This window comes from Panthera pardus, unplaced genomic scaffold (assembly GCF_024362965.1).
Source record: "Panthera pardus isolate Hobbes unplaced genomic scaffold, ASM2436296v1 HiC_scaffold_3, whole genome shotgun sequence".
In the NCBI taxonomy this organism is placed as follows: domain Eukaryota; kingdom Metazoa; phylum Chordata; class Mammalia; order Carnivora; family Felidae; genus Panthera; species Panthera pardus.
Genome location: NW_026526876.1, coordinates 21,650,292 through 21,666,963, shown reverse-complemented (window position 1 = coordinate 21,666,963; position 16,672 = coordinate 21,650,292). Strand labels below are relative to the sequence as shown.

At 42.4% G+C, this 16,672-nt stretch overlaps 2 long non-coding RNA genes across 2 annotated transcripts in view; one reads left to right on the top strand and one right to left on the bottom strand.

Moving 5' to 3' along the window:
• The window catches only part of LOC109277017 (uncharacterized), a 60,369-nt gene extending 44,222 nt beyond the window's left edge, over positions 1-16,147 (bottom strand). Inside the window, exons 1-2 of the long non-coding RNA XR_002084945.2 lie at positions 15,893-16,147; positions 10,055-10,133 (exon numbers count right to left, since the gene is read on the bottom strand). This is a non-coding gene — a long non-coding RNA (uncharacterized LOC109277017). The remainder of the gene's footprint in view (positions 1-10,054; positions 10,134-15,892) is intronic.
• On the top strand, positions 7,155-10,177 carry LOC109277018 (uncharacterized). Its single transcript, XR_002084947.2, has 3 exons — positions 7,155-7,260; positions 8,458-8,536; positions 10,060-10,177. It is a non-coding gene; the product is annotated as an uncharacterized LOC109277018 (long non-coding RNA).
• Positions 16,148-16,672: the final 525 nt, after the last annotated feature.

The window sequence follows — 16,672 nt, the reverse complement described above, 5'->3', positions numbered from 1 at the left end:
CTCAAAATAAAAATTGAAAGAAAAAAAGGGGGAAGCACAGTCAAATATAAATGTATGGTACAAGACACAGAGCTAGAAACTCAATGTGATGGCCAACTTTATATGTCAACTTGAGTGGGCCACGGGGCACCCAGACATTTGGGCAAACATTATTCTGGGTGTGTCTGTGAGGTTGTTCCTGACTGAGAGCAACACTGAAATTGATAGACTGCGCAATGCAGAATATTCCACTCGTGGGCCTCATCTAGTCAGAGGAAGGCCCAAATAAAAGAAAGCTAGCCCCTCCATGAGGAAGGGGGAACTTCTCCTGCCTGACTACTTTAGCTAAGATATCATTTCACTCCTGCCTTTAGACTCAGCTGACATATTGGTTCATCTGGGATTTCTAGCCTGCGAGCGTTCAGAATGGAGCATGGCTGGCTCTTCTGGACCTCCAGTTCAGATCCAGTTCACTGGATATCTATCTCGGGACTCAGAAGCCCCTATAATCTCATGAGCTAATTCCAATCAATTCTAGCATATACACATACTGCTTCATGTTTCTCTGGAGAACCCTGGCTAGTACAGTCAGGTTCTAGTCAAATAACTGCAGGATCTTAGGTGATTCAGTGAACTCTCTCAGGCTCCTTTTCTCCTCTTTCATGGGGAAAAAAAAATGATCAAATGCCTCCCAGTGCTAATGAAATGATTAGAAAAAATAACAAAAAAAGATAAATTGCAAGGAGATCCCAGAAGTATACATCATACATACACTCATCACTAAGAAAATTAGTCTTATGGTTTCATCCAGCAGAACCTACCAATCTTTCAGTTTTGACTGAAAATAGGAGACTTACCTCTCCAACATTAACAATGTAGAGCTGTTTGCTGGCTTTAACCATTGAAATCTTTCTTATTCCTCCTAAAAACTAGTCCCTTTGATTAAAGCAATGGGAAGGTCATTCATAAACATATTCTGACAGTAAGTAAAACACAGGTGCTTAGCATAAAATAATTGAATGTAGAGCTGTCTCCATTCAGAGAAAAATGGGACCTAAGATATTTTGGGAGGACAGACCCTCTTTTTAAATTGCATTCCAACTCTCAAATGATTATAAAAAGGGGCACAATTTACCACTGTAAGTAAGGTCTTCATTTCCTAGTTCAAATTTCTGGTGGACATAAGATTAAGCTCGACATTTTGAAAACCATTTACATTAGATTTGATTTATACAATTATACATCCATGCCACATCCTACCCTAACACAATACTGGGTACAGTTAATAATTTCCCATTTAATAACTGCGTTAGTGAGTGAGTGACTAGAAAGCAATATTGTGTATCTGTAGAGAATACAAACTTTGAATCAAATGGACTGGAGTCCTGCCTTCAGAAATTCCTTAGTATATGACGTTGAGAAAATTACTCAACCTCTTCAATGGTCAAATAGAGTGGTTTTGCTTTAAGGAATCAATGTATTGCCTGCTGTGCACTTAGCAATATGCTTGGCAGCACATACTAAGTCTTCAGCAAATACTAGCACTGAGTATGAGGATGGTCATCTATAAATTGATCAGAGGTAAGACTGTTCTAGATTCTACCTACTTCCTACTCAAGGAGAATAACCCCCTTCTCAAATTGTTGTTCTTTCTTTCCACGCAAAGGAATGAGAACAGAGAAGGGAAGGCAAAAGAAAGAATAAGGGAAAAGCTAGAAGGTGCAGCTCTAGATAGAAATGGTAGCACTTCGGGGCACCTGGGTGGCTCAGTCGGTTAAGCGGCCGACTTCGGCTCAGGTCATGATCTCGCGGTCCGTGAGTTCGAGCCCCGCGTCGGGCTCTGTGCTGACCGCTCAGAGCCTGGAGCCTGTTTCCGATTCTGTGTCTCCCTCTCTCTGACCCTCTCCTGTTCATGCTCTGTCTCTCCCTGTCTCAAAAATAAATAAAATGTTAAAAAAAATATATTTTTAAAAATAAGAAATAGTAGCACTTCACTGTTTGTGTTTTGAAACGAAACACTACTATTCAACAAAAAAACAGGAGTTTCCATTATGAGAATATGCTTTATTTTCTGAATGCTAACCTTCCTCATGATTGTTCTTTTCAGACTCAGAGTTTACTACCATTTCCCAAAGGGGCTCCCAGAAGAGCATTCTAAAAGTTACATTTTATCGTGTCCCTCATCTGCCCAAAATCCTGCTGGCTTCACATCCAATTTAGAGTAAACCCCAAAGTCTTTGGCTTCCTCACTGTGCCTCCAGTATGCCTTTGGCTGGCTATTCCCTTTGTGTAATGCTCTTCCCCTAGAAGATCATATGTCTTTCTCCCTCACCTAATCCCAGGCCCCTGCTCAAATGTTCCTTTATCAGAAATATCTTCCCTAGTCAGACCCCCCCCCCCCACCATCAGCCTCTATTCTATTATCCAGTGTCATGCTTCACCATAGCTCTTATTGCCACTATAGGTTTATTTGGTTCTATATGTCATTACTTCCTGTCCCTCCCCGCCAATGCCACCAGAATGTCAGCTCTGTGAGAGTAGAGACAGCATAGAGTTTACTGTTCCTACATATAAAGTCTCAACAAATGACTGGTACACAATTAGCACTCAAACATACTGTTGAATATATAAATGAATGGGACTAAGGAAGAAAAAGATGGAGGAAGGTAGACAGGGTGGGAAGAGAAGTGAGAGGGAGGGACAGTTATTGATGACTAGAGGATCAGCTTATTGAAAAGGATTTCACCCGATAAAATATACTGGTTATTGTGTCTTAAAATGAAGAAAAAATGGGACACCTGGTGGCTCAGTTGGTTAAGCATCCGAGCCTTGATTTCAACTCAGGTCATGATCTCCAGGTTCTCTACACTGACACAGTGGAGCTCATTTGGGATTCTCTTTCTCTCTCTCAAAATAAATAAATAAACTTTTAAAAAATAATAAGAAAAATACAATGAGGAAAAAAATAATCACAAGAAATCTAAGGAAAGCAGTCAGGGTGGCTAATGAAACAGAGAAGAGAAAGGAGGGAATGATAACTAATATATATTTTGCCTTATCTCCTTCTCGTCTTTATGATTTTGAGGTGGAAGGTAAAGATATGCTAGGAGTCCAGTACTTACCACAATATTATGAAATAACATTCCAGAAAGCAGCTCAGGTTTTCCTATCCTACAGATAATATAAGAAGGTGGAAGACATGAATGAGGACAGATGGATTTTGCATTTCCTTATAAACAACTTTAATTTTTCTACACTATATTCTATGGCAGATACAATGCTGAGTGATTGCATATACAATCCTAAATTCAGTTTTCACAATGACACTCTGAAAAAGATATTATAATAACTATTTACTGTTGAAGAAACAGAAGCCCAGAGAAGTAAGTGATTTATCTCAAGGTCACACTGCTGTTTAAGTGGCAGAATGTTTGGGCCAGGCCCACGGATTTTCCTGCAACCTCCTGCTGCCTCAAATGGATATAGCAGATGTTACTTCTTAGACAACATGTCCACGAGCCTTAGACATTCACAAACAAATTTGTATTTGTTGCCAACCCCCTTGGAAGCTTACAAGAGACAAAATACATGGACCACTTCTTCTACGTTATAGCATCCTCTAGAGAGGTTACGAGCAACCAAACAAACCAAAAAGTCTATTGGACACTTTGAGGGTCTTCTCAGCTTTTAGGCCAGATCAGAACTCCTCTAATTGGCCACTTCCTCTCCGTTCTCCTGAGAGCTCCAAATTGGATTCATATCTTATCTGATCTGTAAGTGCTTTTTCGTCGTTGTGAGCAAACTTATCCAGGTTTCCCCAGCTTGAAGGCTGCCAATCTCTTGGTGAAGCCAAAGCAGTAACTTTCTTATTCTGTTACTAGCTCCACTGGGTTAACTCAGATTAGGAAAAATTATCACCTTGTTTTTAAAGAACTCTGATTTCATAGGGGCCATTGTTATGCTAGTTTCAGGAGTTCTGTCCTCTGAGGTCATGAAATACAGTAGCTACAAGAGGTGGAAACGATGGATTAGAAGAGAAAAATGAGATCTCCCTCCTCTTCCTCCTCATTAATATCTCCAAAGATCTTGGAGCCCTTGCCAAAAATGTGACTGAGCCTTCACATGGGTTTTCAAATCAGGTTCAATGTTTGCTTAAGTTATATGGCAATCTTATCAGTTTGATTGCATATACCCATTGGAGTTCAGCTTGATTTTAGGTTTCTAAAGTTGACTTGGTAATTTCTAATAGATGTCAAATATTACAAAGGTTCAGATGTGAAGCCAAACATATTTGGGCTGCAAGTTTTTGGAAAGCTGGAACTGACTCTCTTGAGAGCTTTCCAGTAGGGATGGGCTAGTGTTTCTTTGCCAAGTTTAGAACCAAATCCAAATCTAAGAGGTTGAGAGCTCAGCCTTGGCTGGAATCTTCTGGAAGTTGAGGGGGAGTTGTTTTATTTTCCTCTAATTTAGCAAGCTTTCAGAATTATGTCCCAAGGGAACTGTGTATAGATATTCAGTGGCTCTGAGAAAAACTCCCTTAAGTGACTGTGATTTTTAATGTTTTTATGTTTTTGATCCTACACAGGCAAATGCATCTGCATTTCTTATTTTTCACTGTCTTCATGTGATTGACTGGGTTCTATCATTGAAGAAAACTCACCTCTGTACAAGCCTTAGGAGACAATTTCTTCTCCCCGCCCCCTGCCCCACTAAAGTTAAAGGTAAATCACTCCTCCAGGACAAATGGTTTGTGCCCAAAATTAGTACATCCAAGAAAGCAAAAGTTGTTCCTTGGCTCCAGGGGAATTATACAAATATCATTTTGTCTGGGCCCCACTCTCTTCCTGTTTATGGAGAAGCTGTCATAGTGAGAGCTGAACCGATTAATGGAATGAATGAATGGTAGAAAGCAAGGAGTGGCCCCTATGGACTGGACAGGACCTGTATAGAAAACGGAGAGGGCTGGGAATCAGGGGACCCAGATTAAAGTCCCAGTTCAGCCACTCAATCATCCTGATCTCCCATTCACAAGTTATTTAATTGCTGATCTTGCTTGTAAAGGGGGAAAAACAATATCTGCTGTATTTACCTTGAAGGAAGATGATATATGTGAAAGTATTACATAATGTAAACATGCAAATAGACAAAATTCTGGGAACTGTAAAAAAGTGCTTACCCTGAATTTTGTAATCTGCATCCATTTTAGAGAATATGAAATACGATCTGCTTAGACAACCCAATGTCATTATAGTCCTTTAACATGATGCAGTTTTCAAGGAACAGAATTACTGACAACTATGGAAAGCTTTAAAAAAATCTCCTTCCCAAATGGAACTCTCTGAGTTTCCTTCCCCCACCGAAAAGATCTCCTTTAAAAGAAAGAGTCTGGAAAAGACCACTGATGAGGACTGCCCCAAACTGGCAATGAGCAAGGCCTCACTCTTCTTACTCAGGACCAATTAATATTCATGTAGACCCAACCTTGAAGGGATTTAGCCCCAGCATTTCATAAAACTGAAGCAATCCATCATCTAAAAGGGCAAAGAGGCAAAATTTCTGAGCACTTTTCCTCAAACTCCATCAGAGAATATAAGCTCACGTTACTTCCCCTCCCCAAGCCTTTCCTTCTTTATGAAGTGAGACTATTGTGGGCAACCGTGGTCTTGTAATGCATTTTTGGCGGGCCAAGGCAATACCATGGCTTCAGAAATTCTCTTTAGTAGAAGTTGGCCAGTGTTCTATTGTTTGCATCTGGGACATGGCCAGTAGAGTTCGGACATCTGCCCACTGTGTTAGCTCCTTGGGCGCCAGTGGGCTGAAGCTCATTATTCCACTGGGAATTATGCCTCTATTCTTGAAAAAGGGAGTGACTCACCAACAGCCCTCTATCACATCTGACATTTGGAGGATGAAAATCTCTTTTGAGTTCCAAGTTTAGTTGTGAGTGAGTTTCTTATTCTGACCAAGCTGATCCATAAAGGTACTGCCTGACCAAGCTTGTGTTTGGTCATCACACTGGAGTTGCTATTTAGTAGGAAATTTGGGAATTCATTTCTAGACATGCTTACGATTGTGCCAGTCCAAATGGTCAGCCCCCTCTGGCTGTAAAGACAGAAGATAAAAAGAGAAAACAGTTGCTACAAGAGGCAGTGGGGTAATGCTGGTGTGGTATAAGAAGGTGACAGATTTCTCAGTCCTTGCAGTAATTCTGCTCTTTCCCTGTCGCTTTCTTTTTAATCTTATTGTAACCGATTTCTAGTCCTTTGAGAATCTCAGTAAACATACATACTCTAGTTCCCTATTTCTGTCATTAGCTAATTATGGCGCATTGGAAAAGTAAACCTAAGGTTCAGTATCTATGCCTCAAAAATGAGGACTATATCAGTGTTTGCCTTACAGAACGGCAAAGCTTTAAATACTTAGCACAAGAGCATGGTGCCTAATAAGTGCTCAGTAAATGTTAGAGCTAAAAATGATGATGGTGCTTACAAACAGCTTTTAGCACAGTATTTAGCATGCAACAATGACTGGCTACATCATAAGAAGTATTAAAATTACTACATTATTATTTGTTCTAAGTGAAGGGTGAGAAGAATCCAGCTGGCTTCTTTCCTCGGGTCTATTTACAGATTTTTTCCCGTGGGGTCAACACATGGCTTTTGCCAGACCAGAAACTGAGGCTTGGTCTTGAAATACCATCATCTCTGCTATTCTAAGACCTTGCTCCCTAGTACCTGTCTACCAACATTTTAGTTCTTTAAGGGGTTCCAACCTGGCCTTCATGGCTAACAATAGCCAATAACTTCCCGGAAAACAAAGAGCAGGATATTGAGGTCTTTTGGCCTTTGCAACAAAGAACAGCTGGATCCAATTCAGAGCCTTAACTGAAGAAAGAAAGAATAATGGACAGCCTTCCACTGGTCATGTGTCAGCCACTACAGGCTGTGTCTCTACCACCTGCAGGAACAGATTCAGATGGAGCATTTTTATTAAGGAAAATCTTCCTGCAGATCACAAGCAATGACCCAGTGAGAAACCAAACTTGCAGGGAACTGGTTGGCAATACCATGCTAGGATGTTGCAGCAAGGAGCGGCCTTTCGAGTGGAGAGTTCTAGTTTCAAATGTTGACCGCCCCCCTTGGGCAGCTTTATTTATCCTTTCTGTGCTTTAGGTTCCTCATTTTACATAAAGAGGAGGGATATAATAATTACATAACACTTCAGAAGGCTGCTGAGATTTAAATGAGATCTTGTTTGTTACAGCACAGGCCACAGCCTGCGGTAAGTAGTAAGTGTCCAATACTTGTCAACATGGGTTAGTTCCCCTCCTCTTTCTCAAAGCTTTCCTGAATGTATCGGGGGAGTACAATGGTGGCAAATATACAGTGGATGCTAAGTAAATGGCACTTTCCTAAGAAACAGTGAGGAGCCCTGAGGCCCATGCCCCTGGTAGTGTTAGTCCAGTGCAGAGTGCCAGTGGGTGGCTGGAAACCAGCAAGACAGCGTCAGCTCTGAGCTTCTTGAGGCCCATTGTTCCCCCACTCCAGGTTGCAAATTACTGCCATGGCCTGCTTATTATTACTTCGACTCCTCCTTCTTCTTCCACATTTCACTGGCTCGCTTGCCTGCCCTTGAGCGTCTCAGGGAAGCCCTTCCCACACCCTCCAGGGAGTCTGCAACACAGCCCAGATGCTCTCAAAGATTAGAAATACTTTTAAGTCTAGTCTAAAAAAATAGTCCTATCCTTTGTCTCAGGCCATTATTTCTACTCTTACCAATTTTGGAAGATGCAATTTCCCATTCTTCATTTATAATGTTTTGCTCAGGGTATTTATAGATTGTCAGCCTATATATCAAGTCCCCTGCTTGATTACACCATATAAATTCAGTCCTATTTATAAGCCGAAGCACTACTACTAGAATAGGAATTAAATACATTTCTGGTTTTGGAGGCAAACAAAACTCATTTTCTAACTCAGTGTCTCTCTGGATGAAACATTAGCCTTAACCTATGAATTAGAATTTTTGTGCCGCAAAAATCACCTCATTTTGGAGGCAAGAAAGGTAAAGCACTTTCCTCAAGTGATACTGTCCTGCTAATGGCAGAATCAAGACTTGCACCCATGTAGCCTGATTCTCCGGTCAGGTGTCTCTTCACTGTCCTAGGATATCTGATCTGGTCATTCAAAATTTAAACTCCTCTGCATCCTATGTAAGTCCTTTGGTATATGGGTGCCATATACATGTCCAGGGGACTTTTTCCCACTCTCAGGAATGACCTGCCTCACCTGTCTACCTGGAAAATAAACTCATCCTCCAATGTCCAGCTCAATTTTTTTTTCCGCAACTGTCCTGAACATCCTCAGAAAAAATCAGTTTCTCCTTCACCTGTATGCTAATAGAGTTTTGCATATGTCTCATGTGTAGAGCACATTGCATTGAATTTTAGTTCTTTGTTTATCTTTGCCTCTCCACCAGGCTGTGAATTTTTCAAGCTTAGGAATTATATTTTATTCATCCTCGTATCCAGAGTTCTCCAAAGAGTTTCCAACACATGGTAAGCCTTGATACCTGCCCCATCTTTTTGTTTCTGCTTTTATTCTTTTTGTTTGCAGATGATAATTTTCATGTTAGTGGCTTTAGGGAATAATAATGACTTATATAGAGTATAACTATTTGCTTTTGACCAACATCTAAATATGTCTGAACTACTGTGGATATCTTGGACTTCTAGGAACTACAGGTACTACTACTACTAATAATAATTGGAAAACTTTGCCTGGAGGATTGGGTAACTTTGTGCAAAGAAACTGAGAGAAAGTTCACAAAATCAAAGCACTAAATAGAATAGCCAAAGGCTTCTCCTTTATGTTTTAAGGTAGCATAATTTGCTAATCTTTAAAGAGTCTAGAATGATCTAGAGGCACCTGGGTGTCTGACTTCAGCTCACGTCAGGTGGGTTCAAGCCCCGCATTGGGCTCTCTGCTGTCAGCACAGAGCCTGCTTCAGATCCTCTCCCTAGCCCCCTCTCACCCCTCCCTGACTCGTACACATGTGCTCCCACACTCTCTCTCAAAAATAAATATTTAAAAAAATATAAAAAATAAAAAGCCCAGAATGTTCTACCTTTGACAAAAAGCAAAACAAACAAGCAAAAAAAAAAAAAAAAAAAAAAAAAGAAAGAAAATTTAAGATGACATATATGCCAAAGTTTTAATGTCAAAGAGATTAAAATTAAACCGTAGCAAAATAAAAACTTGCTGTTTTGGAAAGTAGATAATAACTCCAGTATACAAACCTCTAGTGACTTAAAATTGAGTCTTTTATCCCAAAATGGCAATGACGTCTCCAACTGTAAGTAAAATGGAATTCTTTAAAAAGTAATCTGAACTCTGAAGTATATTGGGAGATATCATGGATTTCTCAACTGTGTAAATTATTCTTTAATATGTTCTACTCCAGTTTGCAGCAGAAATACAACACTTAGCAAGTGGCCTAGAAGCTGTGAAACACTAATGCTGAATGACCGAGACTGCCCCCTAAATATTACCTCTATAGGCAAATTCTTACTTATGAGACCCTGCGGGGAGTCAGTCCACCCACCGCCACTCCCCATAACCCTCCCCTGTTCCCTGGGACTAACAGAGCGATGACTTCGAGCGTATTCGGTTTCCAGTGTGGCTTGCCCTGGGATTATACCAGATTGATATTCGGAGCCATATTTGGTTATTCTTGGCACCAGACAACCACAGTTTCTACCAATCAGGTTATGGCGTGCTATAATGGGAAGTCATAACATATTTAATAAAGCGGAAAACCAAAAAAAAAGGAGAAAAGTTCTAATGCATGGACGACATATAACTTAACAGTAATAAAGGAAGTAAGACAGGCTTCAGGCATGTATTTTGTCTTAAGAGCAGAGCACAAACACCATTCAACACAAACTAGAAAGACAGAGCAGAACAGAATCCTGATATGTTGAAAGCAGCCAGAGTCAGAAGCTATGAAGGTAAAAGTTATTTGACACAAATGCCACTGTTTAGATTTCTTAAAGTTCTGTGTGAACTTATCTTACCTTAGAGACTGAGGAGAAGGAAGAGAAGTATCAGCTCATGTATAGAATGTCCCACAGATCACAGTAATGACTCTCTCAGCTGGAAACAGAAATAAAAGTCATATCGATGGTGTTAGTGTTAGATGATGCATGTGTGTTTGTCCAAACTCCGTGAAGAATTTCAAATGGCTTGATCCTAATCACCAATTCCTGGCCAGAAACACACTTTCCTTCAAACACATCTAGTCTATTTTTTTTTTCTTTTTTCCTCAACACCTCCCCTAACCTTACCAAAAAGAAATATTTTATTTTGATTTTGTTCTCTCCTCTTCTCGCTATTTGGCATAATTATAAGTCACATAAATAATGACCTGTATTGGCTACTGGGCCCAGTGGAGTTAAGAGGACAAAACAAAGGGAATGTGTTAACATGACTCTTGGAAAAAGCACAACTGAAATGCATGGTTTAGCATCCGACTGGAAACTGAATCTTAGCTCTTCACTTGACTTCTTTATGCCTCACTGTAAGATGAGAATTATAAAAATCAGTATTTCAGTTTATGGTAGCTAGCTCACTGCCTGACAGACAGTTGGCACAGACACACATAATTTTGTATTCTACCATCACAAACTTGTTTATAAATATATTATTTTTCTATTTCGTATGTACATACTTTTACGTATTTATACATATATTTGCTGTCACATGCAATTGTTATTATATTTATCTCCAATTATGCATTAAGCAATGAGATAGCACGCATTAGGAAATAAGCAGAAAACAAGATTCAAATGAGGTTCTTCCTCTTCTGTAAGTTATAACCGGGGGGTTGGGCAGGGAGTATTCGATTCAACAAAAAAATTCCAAAATAGTTGACAAGACAGGCCAGTTTCCCCTGGACAGTCCTGATTTTTGTGTGTTGTCTCAGCATACTTATTAATAGCTCCCTCTTTGGGAAGAGTGTCCTGACTTGATCAATTAAATGCTCACACACTAATGGCCACATGTGGTAAGATAAACCTGAGAGAAGGAAAACGTCCTCAAGGGCACCCGAGCCAGGATAAAGCTTGCTAGGGTTAGGCAAGATCTAGGCTGATGAGGGGAAGTAGCCATGTGAAGAATAAAACAGAAGCGTGGCAGGAACCACCAATTTCAGAAGGATATTCTCTCTCTCCCTCTCTCTCTGCCCCTCCCCTGCTCGCTCGCTCGCTCTCTCTCTCTCTCTCTCTCAAAATAAATAAACTTAAAAGAAGAAGGAGGATAGAGCAGTGAGTGCAAAGATAAAAGCACAAGGGTCTATGAAGAATAGGAGAAAAATTGAAAAACAGAGGGATTATGCAGTTCCAAGGAGAAAATTGTAAAGGATGGCACCAGATAGATCGGTAGTTATCAGCTCTTATGAGTGCAGACGGTTTGGACCAGTCTATTCTAAAAGCAACACAAAGGAAGAAGGTGTTCTGTTTACTTGAATGGGAGGCTCTGCCATGGATGTGGGAAACTGCAGGCATAGAAAATAAAGAGCCTGTTTCATTTGGAAGCCCTTGGGGGACTGTTTATTTTACAACAAAGTAGTATCACTTTGTTTGTGGCCTCCTTCTTCCAGACGGTAGACGGGATCTGGCTAAGAACCCCAAAGCATGCAGCATCCATTTCACCGCTGAGTTTACATTTCAGCAGAACAATTCCAGAATGAATCATTGCACGCACAGGTTGTTGGTTATGCCCGGTTTGAAGGCCATTTTCAAAGCTCTTTTCTACTTTGTGTTCAAGGCTAAGTTTGCAGAGATTTATGTGGAGATTTCTTATTCTTCTTGAAAAATATAAAATCTTTCACCAGAGTATTTTTCTCACTCAGTGAGGCAGTGCTGGGCCTCCTTGTTGTTATTCTCCGTAAGACCTTTTCAACTTCCACTCAAATCTCTAGCATTTTTACTTAAGAAAGGAAGGGAGTAGTTGAGAAAAGAAAAATAAGCCCCCCGACATGATCTAAAATGGGATGGGAAGTGAATGCATCCCTTTCAAACCAGCAGAATGTGAGAGAGAAAGCAGTAACTCAAGGGGACAAAACGGTGTGCCATCAAATAGGGAAGTGATTTTAGGAGGATTCAATTTCTCAAAATTCCCTACTGCTAAGACCCAGCCTAATGCGCAGTAGGGTCTGAGGAATGGGTAGGTGCCTTCAGCGATGACAGTAGCTCAACACTGGGAAATAAACCTTATTAAAGAACGATTTTGATCAAACATTATATATTCAAAAGGATGTGGCACCCAGTTTACAAAGAGAGGATTTCATGACAAAAGGAATCTGGGGAATGAGCAGGTGGTGAACTCAAACCAGGCTCTTCCACTTACATCCCTTGTGGCCTTGGACAAGTATCTTAAGCTCTCTGAGCCTCAGGTTCTTCATATGTACAAGGGGGAAATAATAGTACCTACCTTGGAGGATTGTTATTAGGATGAAATATGTATAAAATACATAGAGTAATCCCTGACACAGAATAATTGCTTTTTTTTCCCCATTTTTTTTTCACGTTTATTTATGTTTGAGAGAAAGAGAGAGGGAGAGGAGGGAGGGGGAGAGGGAGACAGAATCGGAAGCAGGCCCCAGGGTCCAAGCCATCAGCACAGAGCCTGATGCAGGGCTCAAACGCACAAACCACGAGACCATGACCTGAGCCGAAGTTGGACGCCTAACCGACTGAGCCACCCAGGTGTCCCAGAATAAGTGCTTTATAATGACAACAGTAATAGCAAAAACCTACCAATAATTACTACTCTAAAATTTCTGTAAATCTAAAGTTTACGTTTCTATGAAATTATTTCGACTCCAGCTATGTTTCTTCCACCTCCTTCAAATCTTCCTAAAACCAAGAAGAATGTGTAATGCTTAGAGCAAAAACTACCAATTCAAAATTTGTAAACAAAAGAACTCGTGCTATGCTTTCTAAATTTCTGGTAATACACCTACACATACACCAAGTCCCTTAGTGATAAGAATATTTGCCCAGGTGAAGATGGTAAGGCCAGACATTATGGGGAGCTAGGCAGGGTCAGAGTTTATCTTTATAACTCTTTGTCTCAGTTTATAGAAAAGGAAAGGTCCCAGCTTCCAGACAGCCATGAAAACAAAATAAACAGGCATGTAAATGAGATGTGTTTTGGATGTGGGTTTGTATATATTGGCAGGAAGAGCAGTGAAACTTTGACTCTACTTTCTTATTCTTTCTTCTGTCCCCCTCAGTGCCAAAGGAGTTATTTTTAAAAGCATGGGTTCGTGTTTTTGATCATAATGTTATGGCAAAAGGGGAGATGACCTTTACATTTAGTTAGTGGCTGTTATGCAATCAGCAGGCCCTACATGGCAGCACTTGACATCTGGTCACCAATAATTTGGGTATTCTACAGCTCTTTCATTTGCCCTCACAATTAAACAGACCTCAGCAAGCCCGAACGTGGTAAGATAGTAATTTATTCCTCCGTTCATTAAAAGAATATATATTCCCTACCAAGTTCTACCAAAGCATCTTCCAAAGCCCAGTCTGGTATGGAATAATATGCAGAGATAAGCAAGTGTGCTAAATCTCTACCAACACGTGCAGAGGCATTAATCCAACTCTGTGCACCAGGACTGAGACAGAATTTAACAGCTAAGAGCACTTCTATGTAAAACCCAAAGGATAAAGAGACGACCTACAGAAGCAGCCACGTGAGATACAATTCCATAGGAGACCTGGGTTTGTAATTCAGCAGGTTCATATCAACGAGAAGAGACTGAATGTCATGATTTATATAGCATCCTAATTCTTCAGCATGTCAATTCTTAGTTTTGACCACTCTGTAGGGGTTAAGTTCTGGGACAATTTTCCTAGAGAGAAGAATGATAATTTCTGTCAAATAACAACAAATGCTGACTTTGTACATTTTATGCACTATTTTTTTTTTTTTTTCCTGGAGAAAGGGGAAAGTAAAAACTAAATTACTTCTGTGGCCTAATATTTTTTTCAGCCCTTACCTGAGAGACCAATGAAAGCATTGTCTATATTATTCCAAAATGTTGACAGAAAACTGATTCAGTAAATGTTCAAATAGTTTTCTTTATACAGAATTGAACAACTTGGAAAAATCTCACTATGCCACCAACTAAATTTCTCTATTTTCTTTGGATATTTGGCGATGGATGGTCTAAGACTACACATTAAAACATATTCACATAAAACCTGTACTCAGGGAAAAAGAATACAAACTCATCTGATCCTCATTGCTGACCTTTTGTTATAAAACAGACTTAATTTTTCAAATCCCAATTCTCTGCTCCCGTGATGGCATTCTGCAGGGAGAACTGTTTGTAACAAAACTGGCATCAAATGAGATCTGATCCATCCAAAGAACCCAAATAATATCTCTTAAGGAGAGGGTGGGGGGATGGGAGCTCATCCTATTCCTACAGAAAAAGAGTAAAACTGAAATGGTGAAAATGAATAATGTTTAAAATGTGTATTCCTTTATTTGCATCAATGTAAAGAGTCACAGATTTGAGACTTGCGTTACAATAGTTACTACTAGCTTCTGATATAAACAACCCTCTGCACATCAGTGGCTTAGCCCAACAAAGATTTCTCTCTCACGCATGCAGTGTCCACTGCTGATGACCCTGGGCACCCCTCCCCCAATTGGCTCATGGGTCTGGATTCCTTCTGTCCTATGGTCCTGCCCCCTTTGGAGCCCTTTGCTTCTAGCTGCACTGACGATGGAGACAGAGACAAGGAGATAGAGACAGAGACAGAGACAGAGACAGGGGGGATGGGAGATGATGCTGAACAGTCTTGAAAACAGTAACAGACATCTGAATGACACGTGAGGGTCTAGGGGTTCTGACCTCTCAGCCTCACTGGCTTTAGTATTTTATCTACCAACAGCCTGTTCCACAATCCCTGGATCTTCATAAATCCCAAACACTCCTCTTTGAGGGCAAGGAAGGAGACCAGCGGACAGGCCAACACACAACTGCCAAATAGCTCACAGCATCTGTAGGAAACGCAGCGATCACACTTCTGACAAATGATGCGGCCACCTCTCTGTACATGTCTTCTCCCCACTCTTCAAGCCCCTGAGATAAATGAGTATGCATGGCTTTTCAAGGGCCCTTCCACTATAGGGGCGCCTGGGTGGCTCAACTGGTTAATTGTCCCACTCTCGACTCTTGACTACTCTCAGGTCAGCATCCCAGGGAGGTGGGATGGAGCCTGGGATCGGGTTTCGCGCTGAACGTGGAGCCTGCTTGGAATTCTCTCCCTCCCTCCCTCTCTGCCCCTCCCCTGCTCGCTCTCTCTCTCTCTCTCCAATTTAAAAAAAGAAAAAGAAAGGAATTAAGGGGAAAATATAGCCGTTCTACTATATTAAGAGCCGGGGTCTGTTGAAAGCAAGACAACAGGCCCCAAACGGCGTGGTTCTGCGAAGCCCCCACCGAGGCCTGATCGGCGTCCGCTCGCCCGGAACTGGAACCCCACTCCGGTGGATCAGGAGCCGCGGGGATCAGCTCCCGGGGGGCCGCCTGCCCCCACGGAGCCCTGCCGGCCCCCAAGGTCCCCCCCTCCTCCCCGCGATGGCCAACCCGCCGTTTCCCGGAGGAGGACTCCCCCGCTTCCTCTAAGACCCTTTCACTTCCTCCAGTTCCTCGCAGGCCCTTTCCGTCCGCCAGTTCGCACGCTGCCCGGCCCGCGGCGAGTTCTGAGCGAATCAACACTTGAGTCGGTTACGAGGCCTCCGTTTACCTCGTATCGGCTCTGGGGTCAGAAGAGGGGACTGGAAAAGACACAAACACACGCCCCCTGGAGGAGCGAGCCGCAAGGCCCTCGTACCTGCCCGGCTGCCGAACCTGCCGCTCGCTGGCTGCCTCTCCAGGCGGGGAGGCCGCGTCTCGGGATCCCAGCGTCGCAGTCGTTCCCTTCATGGGCTTTCAGGCTTCACGTGCGCGTTTCGGCTTCCAGGCTGGGTGTGGAAACCGTCGGCCGGCGTCCGGGCTGACTTCAAAACCAGGACGGCCTCAGACTGGAGCCAGACAGCGCCGACGTCAGAGCGAGCCGACGTCAGGTGGGTCCGACGTCAGACTGCGTTCGACGTCAAGCCGGGGTCCACGTCAGACCGGGTCCCACCTCCAACTGGGTCCCACCTCACCCTGGGTCCTACGTCAGACGGGCCCCCAGCTCAGAGCTGGTCCCACTTCAGCCCCGGTCCTACCTCCGACTGGGTCCCACCTCAGACTGATTCCCACCTCAGACCGGGTCCTGCCTCCAACGAGGTCCCACCGCCAACTGGGTCCTACATCACACTGGGTCTCACATCACGCTTGGGTCCCACCTCACACTGGGTCCTGCCTCAGACGGGACCCACCTCGCGCTGGTTCCCACCTCACGCTGGGTCCCGCCTCAGACTGGATCCAGCCTCAGACTGGGTTCCATACCCCCCTGGGTCCCACATCAGACAGGTCCGACTTCGCATGGGGTCCCAAGTAGAAACCATAGGGGTCACACTGTGTCCAACATAGAAACCGGACCGAATTTAAGTGGGACTAGGATCCAGGGTCAGACTGGAGCCAGTGAGAGGCCTCAGGTGAATAAAATTGTGTTTTAAGGCTGCGC